Here is a 15,127-nt window from a genome sequence, read left to right as displayed (position 1 = left end):
AGCAGGGAGAGTGGCGTAGAAAGGAGTAGAAAGATACGGAGAGGAAAGGAAAAGTGGAAAGTGGGAGAGTGTAAAGAGAAGGAAAAGCGGAAAATTTTTTGAGAAGTATTTCGGAAAAGATCGGGATTAAGGAAAGAAATAAAGTGGAAGGAATAGGGAATAAAGTGGAGCTGAGTAGAAAAGAATGGGAGGGGATGGAGAAGGAAATGACATTTTAATTACTGGGATAGATGTAAAATATTGAGAAACTGAAAGGGATAAAGAGGAAGAGGAAACGGGGTAAGGAGTGATGAGAAAACTGGAAAAAAAATAATAAAGAGAGAATCGTGAAGAGGACTGGAAAAGGGTAGAGAATGGGAATGGCTAGAGAAGGTTATAAAAGAAAGAAGTTTTGTAAAATAGAGTGGAGAGAAAAATGACTAAAATGAGTAATATGGAGTAGAGAGAAAATGAATGAGAAGTGAAGGGGTCTTTTAAAAAATGGAGTGAAATTAAAGAGGCGAGGAATGATAATGAAAGAGATATATGAAAAATAATAAAGGACGGTAAGAGTTGGAGAGAAAAAAGCGAAGAAAAAATAATACGAGAGAGACGTGGGAAGGAATAAATTAGAGGAGGGATAATGCATTTCGTGACAGGCTGACGGAGAAGGGAAAAAAAATTTGTTGATGTAGTGACAGAGATGCTGGTGTCCAGAGAAGTGCAGTTCTTCCAAGTAAAAAAAATGCTAACATGCAATCGGATATTACCCTGATGGACGTCTAGGGGTTTGAGTCTGGGGTATTGCAGTGCAGTACATTAAAGGGTAGATGACGAGCCTACTTCCCTTGGTGGCATTATATGATGGAAAAACACGTAGTCGCCTCATGATAATCGAAGGTGTGCAAGGCCGTCACTCCGTCTGGGGCGTTTTACATACTTGACCATGAGGCGCCAAGAGCACATTCCACAACAACACTGCCGTCTTACCAGTAACCTATTTTTACTTTAATTTTTCGTATTATCATCAGACGAATTTACACAGCTTAGGAGGCATTTCTCTGACTGGAGGATTTATCACTTATCCCCTTATTACTTGTACGCCCTCTTAAGTGTGTGTGTGTGTGTGTGTGTGTGTGTGTGTGTGTGTGTGTGTGTGTGTGTGTGTGTGTGTTTCGCGGACAGTAAATGTAGATTTAGTTACAGTAAAAATTTTTTTACAAGAATGGACCAGTCTATATGAAGAATCCTTAAACAAGATTAATTAGAAAGAGCAGGAAGGAAAGAATAATGAACTAGCACCAAGTCAACAATATGGCTATATGCCACAAAGACTGGCGATGAAGTGATGTTGGCGTGACAGTGGTGTGAGGGAGAAAAGGTTAGCGTCAATGGGAAGTCCTTAAACTATTCATGTCCTAAAACCAAATTTCTATCCTGACAGGAGTAGAGGGAAAACAAAGGCCGGAAGAAACACGGAAATATCAAGAAGAGGGATAGGGCAGAAGAGAAGAAGAGCACAGTAAGGAGAGAAAGATGGAATACAAGAAGTCCCTTTTAGTCGCCTCTTACGACAAGCAGAGATACTGAGGAAGTATTTTTTCCCCTCCCCCCCATACACACGCGCAAAATACATTTGCCACAATTAAATACTCAAACACTTAGGCATAAATGTTCAGCATATATCGCGAGAGGTTCTGTCATCATAAGGACAGAATGACACTGTGAACAAATGACTACTTTTTCAGTACAGTCTCTTGTACGGATACATCACGTCACTGGGCCACTGATGGGCAGAGAGTGCTTAAGGGATCATTCCGGTCCCTGTACCAGTATACTAAACAGTGACAATTTTAGCCACTATTGATAATACTGCATACTCTGAAACCTGATACTGACGATTGCACAACACAGCAATACCTTCGATTGCGGCAATAACTACTTAACCCGAGGCGTCCCGTCGACGTATGGGCACGTTGCAACGTTTTGTCACAGCTAGTCCCATTGACGTAGCACTATGTCGCGCAATTGCAAGGTTTATATTTTGCACAATTTTCAATTTTTGTGCATGATTTTTGGTACGTATACACGGGACACCTTCCTCTACAACTTGCCAGGCAGGGACAATGCCTTACCCATCATGACAACCTCCCCCCCGCATGCCATTGTATCGGCAATTCACCAGTTATCAGTGACCTGGCCAATAGAGACATTCAGGGCCAGAGTGATTCCCGAATCGATGACAATGTGGAGGACAAAGTTTACATAGCATTAGAGAAAGAAACAGTCAGAAATGATGATCAGGTAATTACCAAAAAAGGTCAGGTATGTTGTGTTAGTGAGTGAAACAATGCTCATATTGCCTATATTACTGTGTGAAAACCAAAATACTGTCGTACTACTTATAAATTCGTACCAAATAAATAAATAAATAACTACCGTTTATGAGTGGTGTGGAATAGTTACTCTCCCATAGAACTCGTTCTCTTTGGAGCCAGCCTGATAGAAAACCCAGTAAGGTAAGGAGTACTGCTAGTTGTATCGAGTATTTTAAACCTCAGGTGAGCGATTTTTCAATGAATTTTCTATGTTTCTCACCAAAAGCAGAGGTTTCAGCCAAAAATTTTTTTTTCCAAAATTGGTTGGGATTGGGGGAAGTCAGTGGTGGAAAATCGGTCGGGACGTGACGGGTTAAACTGTAGCTACCTGTCAAAACTAATTCAGTAATTTTACCATGTCCCTTCATTTTCATATGTGTGCACGTGTGTGTGCGTGCAATTGCACAAGCAAGTGCATGCGCGTGAGTTTCTGGACACGTTTCCAAGCCACCCAGGAGGTAGCGTCCCGGCTCGTTTTTTTTCCAGTGGTGTCCCTGTCATAACCTGCATTTAGTACAGTCAGGTCCTGGCCAGGCCTACTCCACCGGGTGTTGGTAGTGGCGGGTGTGGGTGTGTGAGGTACCAGCCAGATGCTTCCGAGCCAAGATTCACTACACAAACTTACTATCACTTCCCCGGCCTAACTGAGATCAATTTTTCCAGGAAGGACAAACAAAGGAAAGCACAGACATTTTCCCAGCACATTGTCCTTCCTGGGAAAACCAAGGCTCGTATTCTCGTCACCTCAGGTGACTCTGTAGCGCCTCTTCCTTATCAGTTTATTCTTACATATGCCACGTTAATCTGTGGTGTGTTCTTTGTCCAACCTGTGTCAACCTTTGAAAGACATAAATATTATACAAGGGAATAGTCGAGTGTAATATACAAAAGAAAGAGGTGGGAAGGGAAAGGGAAATGTTTCCCGGAGCTAGACCTTATTAGATCATATAGCCCTGCCAGGTGACAGCAGGGCGCTACCCCTCCCTGCATGGCAGCAACCGGGCGTAGCTTGAACTCACGACCCCCCGGTCCCGAGTCCGATACTCTACCACTGTGCCACCCTGCCCTCAAAGAGGTGGGAAGGTCTTCCAGTACCTCTTTCCATAGCGAAACATTGGCATATTTCACCTTTATATTCTCTTGTATGCCTTTTTACATCTTAACATGGACACAGTTGGCATAAACACAGCATAATATTAACGCGGCATGCACAGAAGTGAGCTGGTAAGGGAAAGGTGGCAGGGAGCCTCTTTGACCTGCGAGAATACGGGAGCCAATCTTAGTTAGGAGAGGGTTTTATTGTAAGTTTGTTGATGAATCTCAGCCCTGGACTCCGCCGTGAAGCATCTTGGGGGGGAGTACTCTGAGAGTCAGAGATACCCTGCTGGGTCATTGCTCCGTGACGTAGCCCCACATGCTTAGATGTGAGTTGGAGTGGGAAGGAAACATCACAAGCCCTGTACCCTTGCCACCCCCTCGCCAGATTACCTCGTGTACTGTATGTGTGTGTCTGTGCCGCCACTACCAAAACCAAAGCTAACCAGCCCAACACATCTGCCACCGCGCATCACTTATAGACAGCCTGGAATATCCAAACCTGTTGTTGTTCGTTAGTGCAGCTGTGATGTTATATATGAATTGGTTTTATCTTTTCTTAACCTAACCCTTACACTACGAGGGCCACCCATAACATAATTAAAATCGTTCAGCAATAGCAAGAAGCAAATAGTTAAGATTTCTCACGTTCTGAAATGGTTACTGGACACTTGTTAACGGTGAGACGATGAGAGGCCACACATGTGAAGTGAATAGAAAGGTTTGGCGCAGCAGGAGTGGTATAGTCAATATTTCTTTTATTAGAAGGCTGATGGAGACGATATTCAACATTAGATGAAGTGGATAGAAAGGTTTGGCGCAGCAGGAGTGAAATAGTTAACATTTCTTTCATTAAAATGCTGATGAGGACTATTATCCACCTTAGATACCAAGAGGTTTTCTCTTAAGCTGAATAAAATCCTGTATGTCAACAACAAGAAATAAAGGCAACGATTTTTGTCGCCATTAGAGGCAGTGTTCACCATCAGTATCCCTTTCATCCACACAGATGTGGAACTACTTGTAGTTGTGGTAGCGGTGATGGTGGTAGTGGTAAATGGTGGTAGCAGTGATTATAACGGTGGTAATTGTGGTTGTGATGATTATGGTAGTGATAGTTGTGGTAGTAATGATTGATAGTCATTGGTAATTGTGGAGCAGTAACTGTGGAAATAATGATTGTGGTAATAGTTGTAGTGATGGTAGTGATGATTATATTGATAATAATTGTTGCAGTGGTGATTGTGGTAACATTGTTAGCTGTGGAAGCCGTGATTAAGATGATAGTGGTCGTTGAGGCTATGGTGATAGTGAAAAAGGTAGTAGTGTAGTTGTGGTAGCGGTACTTAGAAAGACGTAGTAGTCGTAGTAGTGACGGTTATGATGATAATGGTAATTGTGGTGAGGATGAGGATAGTGTTAGCCGTAGTGATTGTGATGCTGCTGATAGTTGTGTTAATTGTTCTGGTGATAGTGATGTTGACTGTGATGACAGTGATAAGGATAGCGCTAGTCGAAGTGATAGCGATGGTACTGATGTGTTAATTGTGCTGGTGATAGTGGTGTTGGCTATGGTAGCAGTGATAAGGATAGCGGTAGCCGTAGTGATGGTGATGGTGCTTATAGTTATGTTAATTGTGCTGGTGATAGTGATGTTGACTGTGGTAGCAGTGATAAGGATAGCGCTAGCCGTAGTGATGGTGATGGTGCTTATAGTTGTGTTAATTGTGCTGGTGATAGTGATGTTGACTGTGATAGCAGTGATTCTAATGAACAATATGGCTGTTATGATAGTGAGTTAGACGATTAAAGTATTATGTTATTAGCAGTGATAGTTGTGAACATTGTGGTAGTTATGGTAGTGAGTGAGACGATGATAATAGTAGTGATGATATAATGTTACCAGCAATGGTAGTTGTGAACATTGTGGTAGTTATGGTAGTGAGTGAGACGATGATGACAGTAGTGATGATATAATGTTACCAGCAGTGATAGTTGTGTTAATGGTAGTTATGGTAGTGAGTGAGACGATGATGATAGTAGTGATGATATAATGTTACCAGCAATGGTAGTTGTGTTAATGGTAGTTATGGTAGTGAGTGAGACGATGATAATAGTAGTGATGATATAATGTTACCAGCAATGGTAGTTGTGAACATTGTGGTAGTTATGGTAGTGAGTGAGACGATGATAATAGTAGTGATGATATAATGTTACCAGCAATGGTAGTTGTGAACATTGTGGTAGTTATGGTAGTGAGTGAGACGATGATAATAGTAGTGATGATATAATGTTACCATCAATGGTAGTTGTGAACATTGTGGTAGTTATGGTAGTGAGTGAGACGATGATAATAGTAGTGATGATATAATGTTACCAGTAGTGGTAGTTGTGTTAATAATAGCCAAGTAGTGATAGTTTTAACCTCTTCATGACCATGGCGTATTTTTACCTCCGCCAGGGTTATCTGGTTGGTTCGGTGGATTGGTCACGCTGTCCCTTGCCACCATTGGCGGTATGGGAAAATTATTCGATGGATTTTTCACCAGATGTAGAAAACCAAATGAAAACCATCAGAGGAAATAATGATCAAATTTTGGGCGCAATAGGCCACAAGTCAAGGTCAGCATCATGACAAAGGAAATCTGTTGGATGGATATGCATCAGACATAGAATTCCTGGTGGTTTAGGAGATTAAGGAGCACCAACTGGATGTAGTCCATTTGTGTTTGAATTCGAGGACTGGTTTGGGCTGTTGTTCAGTTAATACAACTCATGGACGGGCGACAGGTAACCCCTTAAAATGTTTGGACTGAGCAGCCAAGCTCTGGACCCCAACACTTCTGATCGGGCAGGAGATGACTAAGTAAAGAACAGATGTTACCGATGAAAACAGTAAATATGAAGAAATATTTAAAGAACAAACATGAAAATATTGAGGTAGTTGTTAAAAGACAGTATTCTGCTAACACAAGCAAACACTAATAATGTAATGCTAAGGAAGAAGTACAACAAATTTTACCAGGCCAATCGATAATGCGGGTCAAAGTCAATAGCTTCAGTGCAGTGAGGTGTTGGCCACAGCCAGATAAAACTCCTTCAGTAATCAGTTGTCAGCAAAACTCAGTGGTGGTAAGCCAAAGCCAGGTGTAGTCAGGCGTAATCAGCAGATGTCAGCCATAGTCACAGATTGTCGCTTGGGTTCTTCATCACGACGTCTTGGCTACCCGTTGGAGACCAGCCAAGATTTTGGAGGGGATAAAATATTTTAAGATTCTGTATGTCGGGAGCTGACGGTGCTCTTAGGAGGAGGGGCAGCGATGGAGGAAGAGGAAGGGAAGGAGGGAGAGAGGGTGAGAATGGAAGGAAAAAGATGTGAGAGAAGGAAGGAGCAGGAGAGGATCAAGGGAAAACAGGAAGAGAAGAATTACCAGAAACCGGAAAATATGAGGTAGATTAAAAGGAAGGAGAAAAGTGAGGAGAGAAAGAGATGATGAAGTAGGAAAAGAGGAGGGGACTGAATGGAGAAGGAGGAGGTGGCAGAGATGGAAGGAACAGAATGAGGAGGAAAAGAAGAGTAAGGAAGGAAGGAAAAGAACCCGGTGGGGTAGTAGTGAAACGCAGATGAAGAACAAACTAGAGGAATGAGAAGGAAGGAATGATGGGTTAGGAACGAAGAGGAGATGGTGACAGGAAGATGGTTCAGGAGAGATGGTGGAAGGAAGAGAAGGGAAATAAAATAGGAAGAAGAGGCCTGACGGATCGGAAGGAGCACGAAACTAAGGAAATGGATGGACGATGAAGGAAGGTTATAGACGAAGATGAAGGAGGACACTGAGTTGGCAGAAGAGGGAAATGGAAGAGACTGGAGAAGGTAGAAGGAATGAAGGGAGAAGAAAAATAAGAGGAAAAAAGGATATAAAGAAGTAGTAGTAAGAGGTTGAGGAAGAAAGGAGGCGATTTTTTTTTTTTAATAACAACGGAGGAAGGAAAAACAAATGAATAAAAAAAAAAATCCATACAACAGATTACTGGTGTCCTCTGTTCATAAAATATCTGTAACAGTTAGACTTGAACAGCTGTAGGTTGAAATTTGGAGGGAAACAACTCTGGGGAAGCGAGTTCCAGAGAGATGCAGTTCGGGGAATGAAAGAATTCTGATTGGCAGAAGTTCTGCAATGTGGCTGAGTGACATTACAGTCATGAGCGCTACCAGATGCCCGTGTAGCACGAGGGAAGGCATGGAGAGGTGGCATCATGGACGCAACTTCGTCTGAGCATTTGCCATAAAAATATCTGTAAAATAATGCAAGGGAGGCAACATTCCTTGTTACTTGCAGGGTAGGTAGTTTATTTGTATTGGCAGGGTTGTTACTAATTCTAACAGCATTGTTCTGAATTTTGGAGAAGTAATGGGAAATGTAAGAGAGAGAGAGAGAGAGAGAGAGAGAGAGAGAGAGAGAGGAGATGAAGGTAGAGGAAAGGAGAAAAGACGCTAAGAGAGGAAAGAACAGGAGAACATAAGACCGAGGACGAGAAAAGAATGGAATTAAATCTAGGGAAAGCAAGAGGAAATGGGAAGGTGCAGGAAAAGGAGAATACTAAAGAAATAAAAAGAGATGGGAAGGAAGCTGGAGAAAGACGGAAGGGTGAGAAGGAAATAAGATAGAAGATTAAGAAAGAAGATGGAAAAGAGTTGGACGGAGTAAGCTGGATTAGGAACAAAGGGAAAATGCAAAAAGGACAAGAGAAAGTAGGAAAGAACTGAGAAAGAAAGAGAAAGGGGAGACAGAGAAGGAATGGAACCAAAGAAAAACAGACAGAAATGGGGGAAGCAGGATGATAATGATGAAAAAATGAGATATAAGAGAATACTGGAGATAGGGAATAAAGAAAAGAAGAGGAAAAGGAGCCGGGAGAAGAAGGAGGAGGAGGAGGAGGGTGAGGGAAAGAAGAAAACAAATGGAAAAGTTGTTGAGAAGAGATAAGCAGGTAGACAGATGGTCAGATAGATATAAATACATGCAGATAAGGAGAGAGAGAGAGAGAGACCTTCAAAGAACCGCATTCCTACACGGATTCATACCTTCCTCATCTCCATATTTGACTCCATGATCTTTCATGCTCCTTTGTCTCTGTGTCTGTGTGTCAGGGTGGCAGATATTAAGCCTTCAGAGGGTGGTGGAGACAGGAGCCTCACCCACCAAATACCACTTCAACCCCCATAACTTAGCATCACATATCCACACATTTCTCGCCACGTCTGGCCACCATCAAGATGTCTGTGTATGTGGCTGGAAGGAGACCTGATGGATTCAAATGTGACATATGTGTGTTTTTGTTATTGCGGGGTGATTTACTATGGTCATACTTTGATATATTGTTAGTGTTTTATATTTATCCACTTATTTGTTCATTAACGATGTGTTCACTTATATATTCACTTACCATCAACGTTATTAGCACCACGATAATTACAATAATTATTATTTTGTTTGAAGACTGTTGTCATAAGTAAACAGTATCATTACAATCATGACCATCCTAACACACTACCCCATTACTTCAGTGGATTCAGAAACAAGAAACTAGAGGGGCAATGAGTGGAGCGCATCTCTCCGACAAGGGCAACATAATTTCCAAGCCATACGTAATGGGTTAGGTTTTCCCATCACTGAGTAGGGTTTCATAAAAAATGTTTTCCTGATCCAGAATCTGTAATACGATCCAGATCGGCCCCAAAAGTTAATCGATTGTTCCCTGAAACATGGGCTGTCCACCCACCAAATTTGGTCCAGATCCCTCCATTAGTTGTAATCCTGCTAACAAACAAACTAGCACACAAACAAACAAACAGGAGTGGGAAAATACTCTCCTTGTCGGAGGGAAGAATTCGTAAGTAGGAGAAACCGATTATATAATTATTTTGTTAGCGATGGTGGTCTTTAAGTGTTAGACTGTTGTGTGTTTGTGTGAGCTGTAAAAATGTGCCAGTTGTTAACTGGTAAAATAAAACTACGAATTTCATTGTTTCTGCAGAAACTTCCATTCCAATAGTTTTTAACCTCTCTGGTTCTTAGGTTTGTGTTTAGCTTAGTGAAATTGTCTGGCGTCAGCTGAAATAAAGTGCAGAGTAGGTGATTGTCAGCCAGAGTTAAGATCACAATACAGGCAGTGCTCGTTACAAGCAGAGATTATGTTGCAAAAGCTCAACACTTTCACATACAATTTGTACTGTAGTCTGCGGGGACTAGTAGTCAGTTTCAGAGGCAGGAATGGGGCTTTAATAGGCAGTTATTCTATACTTATCTGTGGACGTAATTTGTTTACTTTGGTGATGTAATATACATGTGCTTTATTCTTGCTCCCACCAGACTCTTAATCAGCTTGGGAGAGGCTTTACGAGCCAATATTAGATGGAGGTTTTATTAAACCCCGACAACGAGGGGCCCCTCCTTAGCCAGGCAAAACTTTGTAATGGTAGCAAAAATAATGTATAACAGATGTCATTGTAGGGAAGGGGTTAACGTAAAACATGTTATTACCTTGCCAGAGAAAATTCAGCATCAAATTTTGAGTGAACCTAAGTTAATCCTGACCATTTAGCCCGTCCGCGAACTTGAAAATGTGCCTCACATCCCTGTCAGAATTATCCGGTGCACCTCACTGCTCCTCCACGCCATGAGGTTATCGCCCTAATAGGTTTTCTTGGTTTATTTGACTGGTTTTCTCTTGGTATTATGTTGGTTTGTTTTATTAGTTGTTAGATTTTTGTGTTGTTCCTGGGCCGATGTTTACTTGTGTCTTGTAGGCTTATTGGTCTTAAGGCTTTTTTTTCGTATTTCATTGCACATTTTCCTTTTTACAACACTTTTCTTGAAGTATACTGGCTTTTTTGGTCATCTGGACATTTTTTTGCCCTATTTTTTTTTTTTTTTAATTCCTAGTTGTCGGTGTCATGAACTTTGTGGCATAGCTTTTTTTTCTTTATTAACCTCTTCAGTACAATGTTATTTTTTGCCTAATCATTCTGCTTTCGGACGATTGTATTGAACATAAGGAAGTCTTGTAGTGAAGGAGTTAGCGAAGGCGATTTGTAATTACCCCAGTTAAGAGTCTTTCACAGTAAAATGGCCTGGAAGCAGCATGGATAAAATAAGTAAGACATCCTCGTGGCCAGGGCGCTATGTTGTAGGGTTTTCTTTGTTTACTTGTGGGTCTTAAGTACAAAGACTAAGGACATTTGAGGTGGTTGGGGTGGTGCATACGGTTGGGTTGGGTGCGGTTATCTGAGGTGTCCTTTGTTTTGATCCTGAATGTTAGGGTATTTGATAGTTGTTTTATTGTTGTTTTGTTAGCTTTTTTGTTGTAAGTTATTATACCGTCGTGTTATTTGATTATATGACCATTTCTTACTGTAGCTCATGTCTCAGGTCGGGATATGATGTTATCCTTTACCGGTCTTATGTGCGATGTGGATACTTGGCAGGTTATTTTCTTAGCAATAAGTTATTCGATCGAATTTTGCCTTAAATTGTTTGGTATAATGTTATTTTTATGAGTAAAATTGTACGATTAGGAAGCAGATCCTAACTCTTGTTTTTGTTTGCCTTTACTTTCAGGTGAGTTTAGCGTACCGAAGCTTGGCAACAAATATTTCAACAAATTGTGAGTAACCAGTGATCCTTATTACTAAATCTGTCCAGTGGTTTACGTGGCTGTGAGATTTCCTGTGCAGCTGGCACGACTAGGGCAGCGTGATGGGAAATTTTACACGTTATATCTCTATAATGCATTTTAATCAGTTCTTGTCTCGTCTTCTCTTCTAACTTATGTTCTGTCTTCTTTTATTATTATTATTATTATTATTATTATTATTATTATAATTATTATAGCATCATCATCATCATCATCTGTGTGTGTGTGTGTGTGTGTGTGTGTGTGTGTGTGTGTGTTTGTCTTTGTTACATGTGCTACTTGTAATATTTCAAGCTTATCAGTAAGATAATGCTTATTTCCGTGATGCCGCCAGTCAGTTATATTTGTCGTAGGAGAGACCCCATAGTGAATGGATTACTGTACAGTGTAGTTTGCATAAATCACATACAGGTTATACGTACCTGCCATACGTAAAAAGTCTGTAAAGAAGAGGTGCTAGGAGGTCTTCTAAGCCCATGAGAATATGACCGAACAGGCTGGATCGAACCCACATGAAAGAATCCTTCAGTAATGTAATAGTTGGAAGAGAAATAAAATGTTGGTAATAACACTGCATTCGGTGATGCCTTGTGGCCAGGAGACGGAATGTGTGGTCAGAATCCCTTTCCTCTTCCCTACCCTATGTCTGGATATTCCTTCCATAGGATGTGCCCCTAATCTAAATATATATATCCCTCCTTTGGGTATCCGTCCCTCCCCCTCCAAAAAAAAAATCCAGATGTACCAAATGTTCTCCGGGTATGCTCTTTAATTCCTTATACCTTCCTTCTCGGACCTGCCTTCCAATAGTGGATATATCCCTGGTTCTGGCGATACATCTCTTTCCTTCCCCTGTCGCCCCCTGAAGTTGCCCCAATTATACAAGGATATACCTCCGGTCTGGTACGAGTATACCCTCATGCTATCAGCATGCCCCAGCAAAGTACTTCTTCCCAGGATATAACCCCAGTTTTAAATGTCCATTTCATCACTCATGTGCTGCCTGGCATTGCTGATACATTCTTACTGGATGTGTTCCTTTCTCTGGATATGTCCACAGACTCGGGATGGCCCTTAGTTCTGGTTAGCCCCTTCAAATATGACCTTCCCACTCCACGAAAATATCCCCTTCTGCCATTAGAAGATCCTTTAACTCTAGATAAATCGTGTACTGGTAAATATAACCTACCTGATCCTTGGTTAGTCTTAATATACCTCCTTGATTCTGCTAATGTATCGCATGACCCCATACAAGCCATGCTGCTGCCAGTTATATCCCCCGCGGGGATGTGACCCTGGAATATGTCTCCCTTATCTAAAATTTCCCGAGAGAGAGAGAGAGAGAGAGAGAGAGAGAGAGAGAGAGACAGAGACAGACAGACAGACAGACACAGACAGACAGACACAGACGGAGACAGAGAATATCACTCCAGAATGATATCTCTACTTGAATATGTTTCTTCCCTCCCTTTACATGCTTCCTTCATCCTGAGTATATACCCATTTTCCTCCGATGTTTGTGGCTGCCTTTGTATTTGCCATTCAACCCCATCCGTATATCATTCCCCAGTTTATGCCCATCCCCATCCCATGTAACCCTTCACTCCTCATCTAGATATGCGTCCTCACCCCCACACTACTTTGATGCTCCTATATGTTTTTCCTCGACTTAACCCCTCTGCTGGATGTGCCACCAGCCCCATCCCTAGATATTGCTCCACCTCATCCTATAGATATGCTCCCCTCCCACCCGCCACCCTTCTTCAGATAATATTCCCTACCCCACCCCCACCCTTCTTTTGTTTATATTCTCTAACCCCCACCTCTCCTGGATATTCCCCGCACCCTGCACCCACCTCCTGAATTTATACCCCTGTATCCAGGTCCCTGTCTGTGCCCCGCCCTTACCCCACTCCTTTCCTGGACATGCGGCACCCCACCACCACCGCTATCCTGAATATACCCTCTCACCCCTACTCCTTTCATAAATAGGCTTCATTCCCACCTCCCACCTCACCTTCTTAAAATAAGCTGCTCACCCCCACCCCTCACATGGTTGTGCCCCATCACCCTTCTTTCTGGATTCCCCACTCCCCATTGCCACTTCCTAGTCTGTGTCCCAACTTCACGATGGATATGCCTCCCACCCCTCCTGGGAATGCCGCTTCCACTACCCACATCCACCTTCCTCTCTTTCCCCACCTTCTCCCATTTATCCTCCCAGACCCTCTCCTGGTAATGCCTCTCACTCCTCTCCTTGATATGCTTCCTCACCCTGTCCTAGCCACGCCATTCACCCCCACCCCCTCCAGGCTGTTACCTTGCGTGCGTCACGGGAACACACCCTCCCTGATTACATAGATTAATGGTCCTTCCACAATAATTTCTGTGTTTCTATCACAGTCCTCGGCCGCGAGTTTTGTATTCACATTTTATTTCCGTATTTTGCCTCCGTCATATTTTTTTCTCATGGTTTCATAATTACATTTAATTAGATTTTTGGAACTAGGTAGTTTTGGTTTCATTTTGTACCATGGTTTTATAACATCTTATTGTCTTGTTTTCGCTAGGTCTGTGAAAGCAACTAGAACATATGAGCTGGATATAATGATCTTGTTCTTAGTTTGTTGGAGAAACATTTGAAATTAACTTTGCCTATACTCGAGCCATTAATCCTACTGTACATCCGTTGTTCCCGGATTGACTCTCTTGCCCCTATTCAACATTACCAAAATTCCTGCCCGTCTGTCACGAATCAAATTCGCGACATTTCCCTTTTGTGAGAAGCCACGAACTATTAGTGGAAAACTCACTGTTTATCGTTCAGTTAACCGCTCATTCGGACGGAAGCTTTGTCAAATCAATTTTTCATTGTCATGCGTGATTGTCTCTGTGTGAGACATTAGCGCTTCCGCTGAGCGATTTGTTTTGGGCGCGTTTCGCTCACACGACCGTTAAAAAATGCGGCCTACTGCTCCCCTTGTTTTCCCACGACTTACTCAGTCCAGTTGTTGCTCTGACGGAGAGAGGTCCTGTGCTCCAGAAGTGAGAGGTCAACCCAAGCCCCACTAGAATCATAGTTACCCAGTGCTCCCACCTTGGTGATACAAAGCATTCATCGACTAGTATTTCCTTTTTGTATTTTCTAGTCTTAAGAGTTTAATTAAGGTGTTTTTCCTAGGCGTAAGAATTTAGCTCGTGTGTGAGTGAGTGAGTGCGATCTCATTAATTTGATTTTGAATTGTAACGTTAAATTTATTTTGTAATCAATAAATTTAACAGTTCTTTTGCTTGAGCTTAATGTAATGTAAACTCTTGTTTCATTTCTCCGCAGTTAAGCTTATTTCTTTTATAGCTCCTAGCTTGCATAAACGTTTGCATTCATAATTGGTACTTATGCCAGTCTTGTGTATTAAGCTTAAAATCCGTTGTGCCTCCTAGGAGTTAAGCATCAGCAAGAACCTGATTTATTATTAGTATTAGTTATTTATTGTCAGGGGTGAAGTAACTTTCTCCAGAGGCTAACAGTGCTAATAGACAGCAATTGAGTAATTAGTCTCTGCTGTGTACTGTTGAGAAAGTTTATAAATTCTCGTTCTGAAAAAAAAAATCGGCGAAGTAAGCCAGCGTTAAGAATCATTGCTTGATGTAGCAAGACAATCATTGTCCTTGCTCTTCAATATCATTATCATTATTTTTAATAACTGCTTTTATTTTTCCAACCCCGTGACAATTGGCGACCTCACCAGGATATTAACTCCTAGCTCTAAAGCTATTCACGAGATAGTACTCACTCGTTCATATTTAGGAATTTATCATTAAAGTTTATAGGCACAAGTTTACTGGTGTTTACCGTTAATTTAGCAAGTGAATTTTTGCTTTATTAATTCATAGAGTACCTAACTTTACTTAGTACTTTATTTTTGGTAACGCTAGATGATTTTATTCGCTCCTGGGTAGCTGCCGTACCCATTGTG

The sequence above is a fragment of the Coenobita brevimanus genome, chromosome 38 (genome assembly GCF_032717465.1).
Source record: "Coenobita brevimanus isolate Jiangsu-jjx chromosome 38, ASM3271746v2, whole genome shotgun sequence".
Lineage (NCBI taxonomy): Eukaryota > Metazoa > Arthropoda > Malacostraca > Decapoda > Coenobitidae > Coenobita > Coenobita brevimanus.
The sequence above is the reverse complement of the archived record's forward strand: the minus strand, read 5'-3'. Positions refer to the sequence as shown.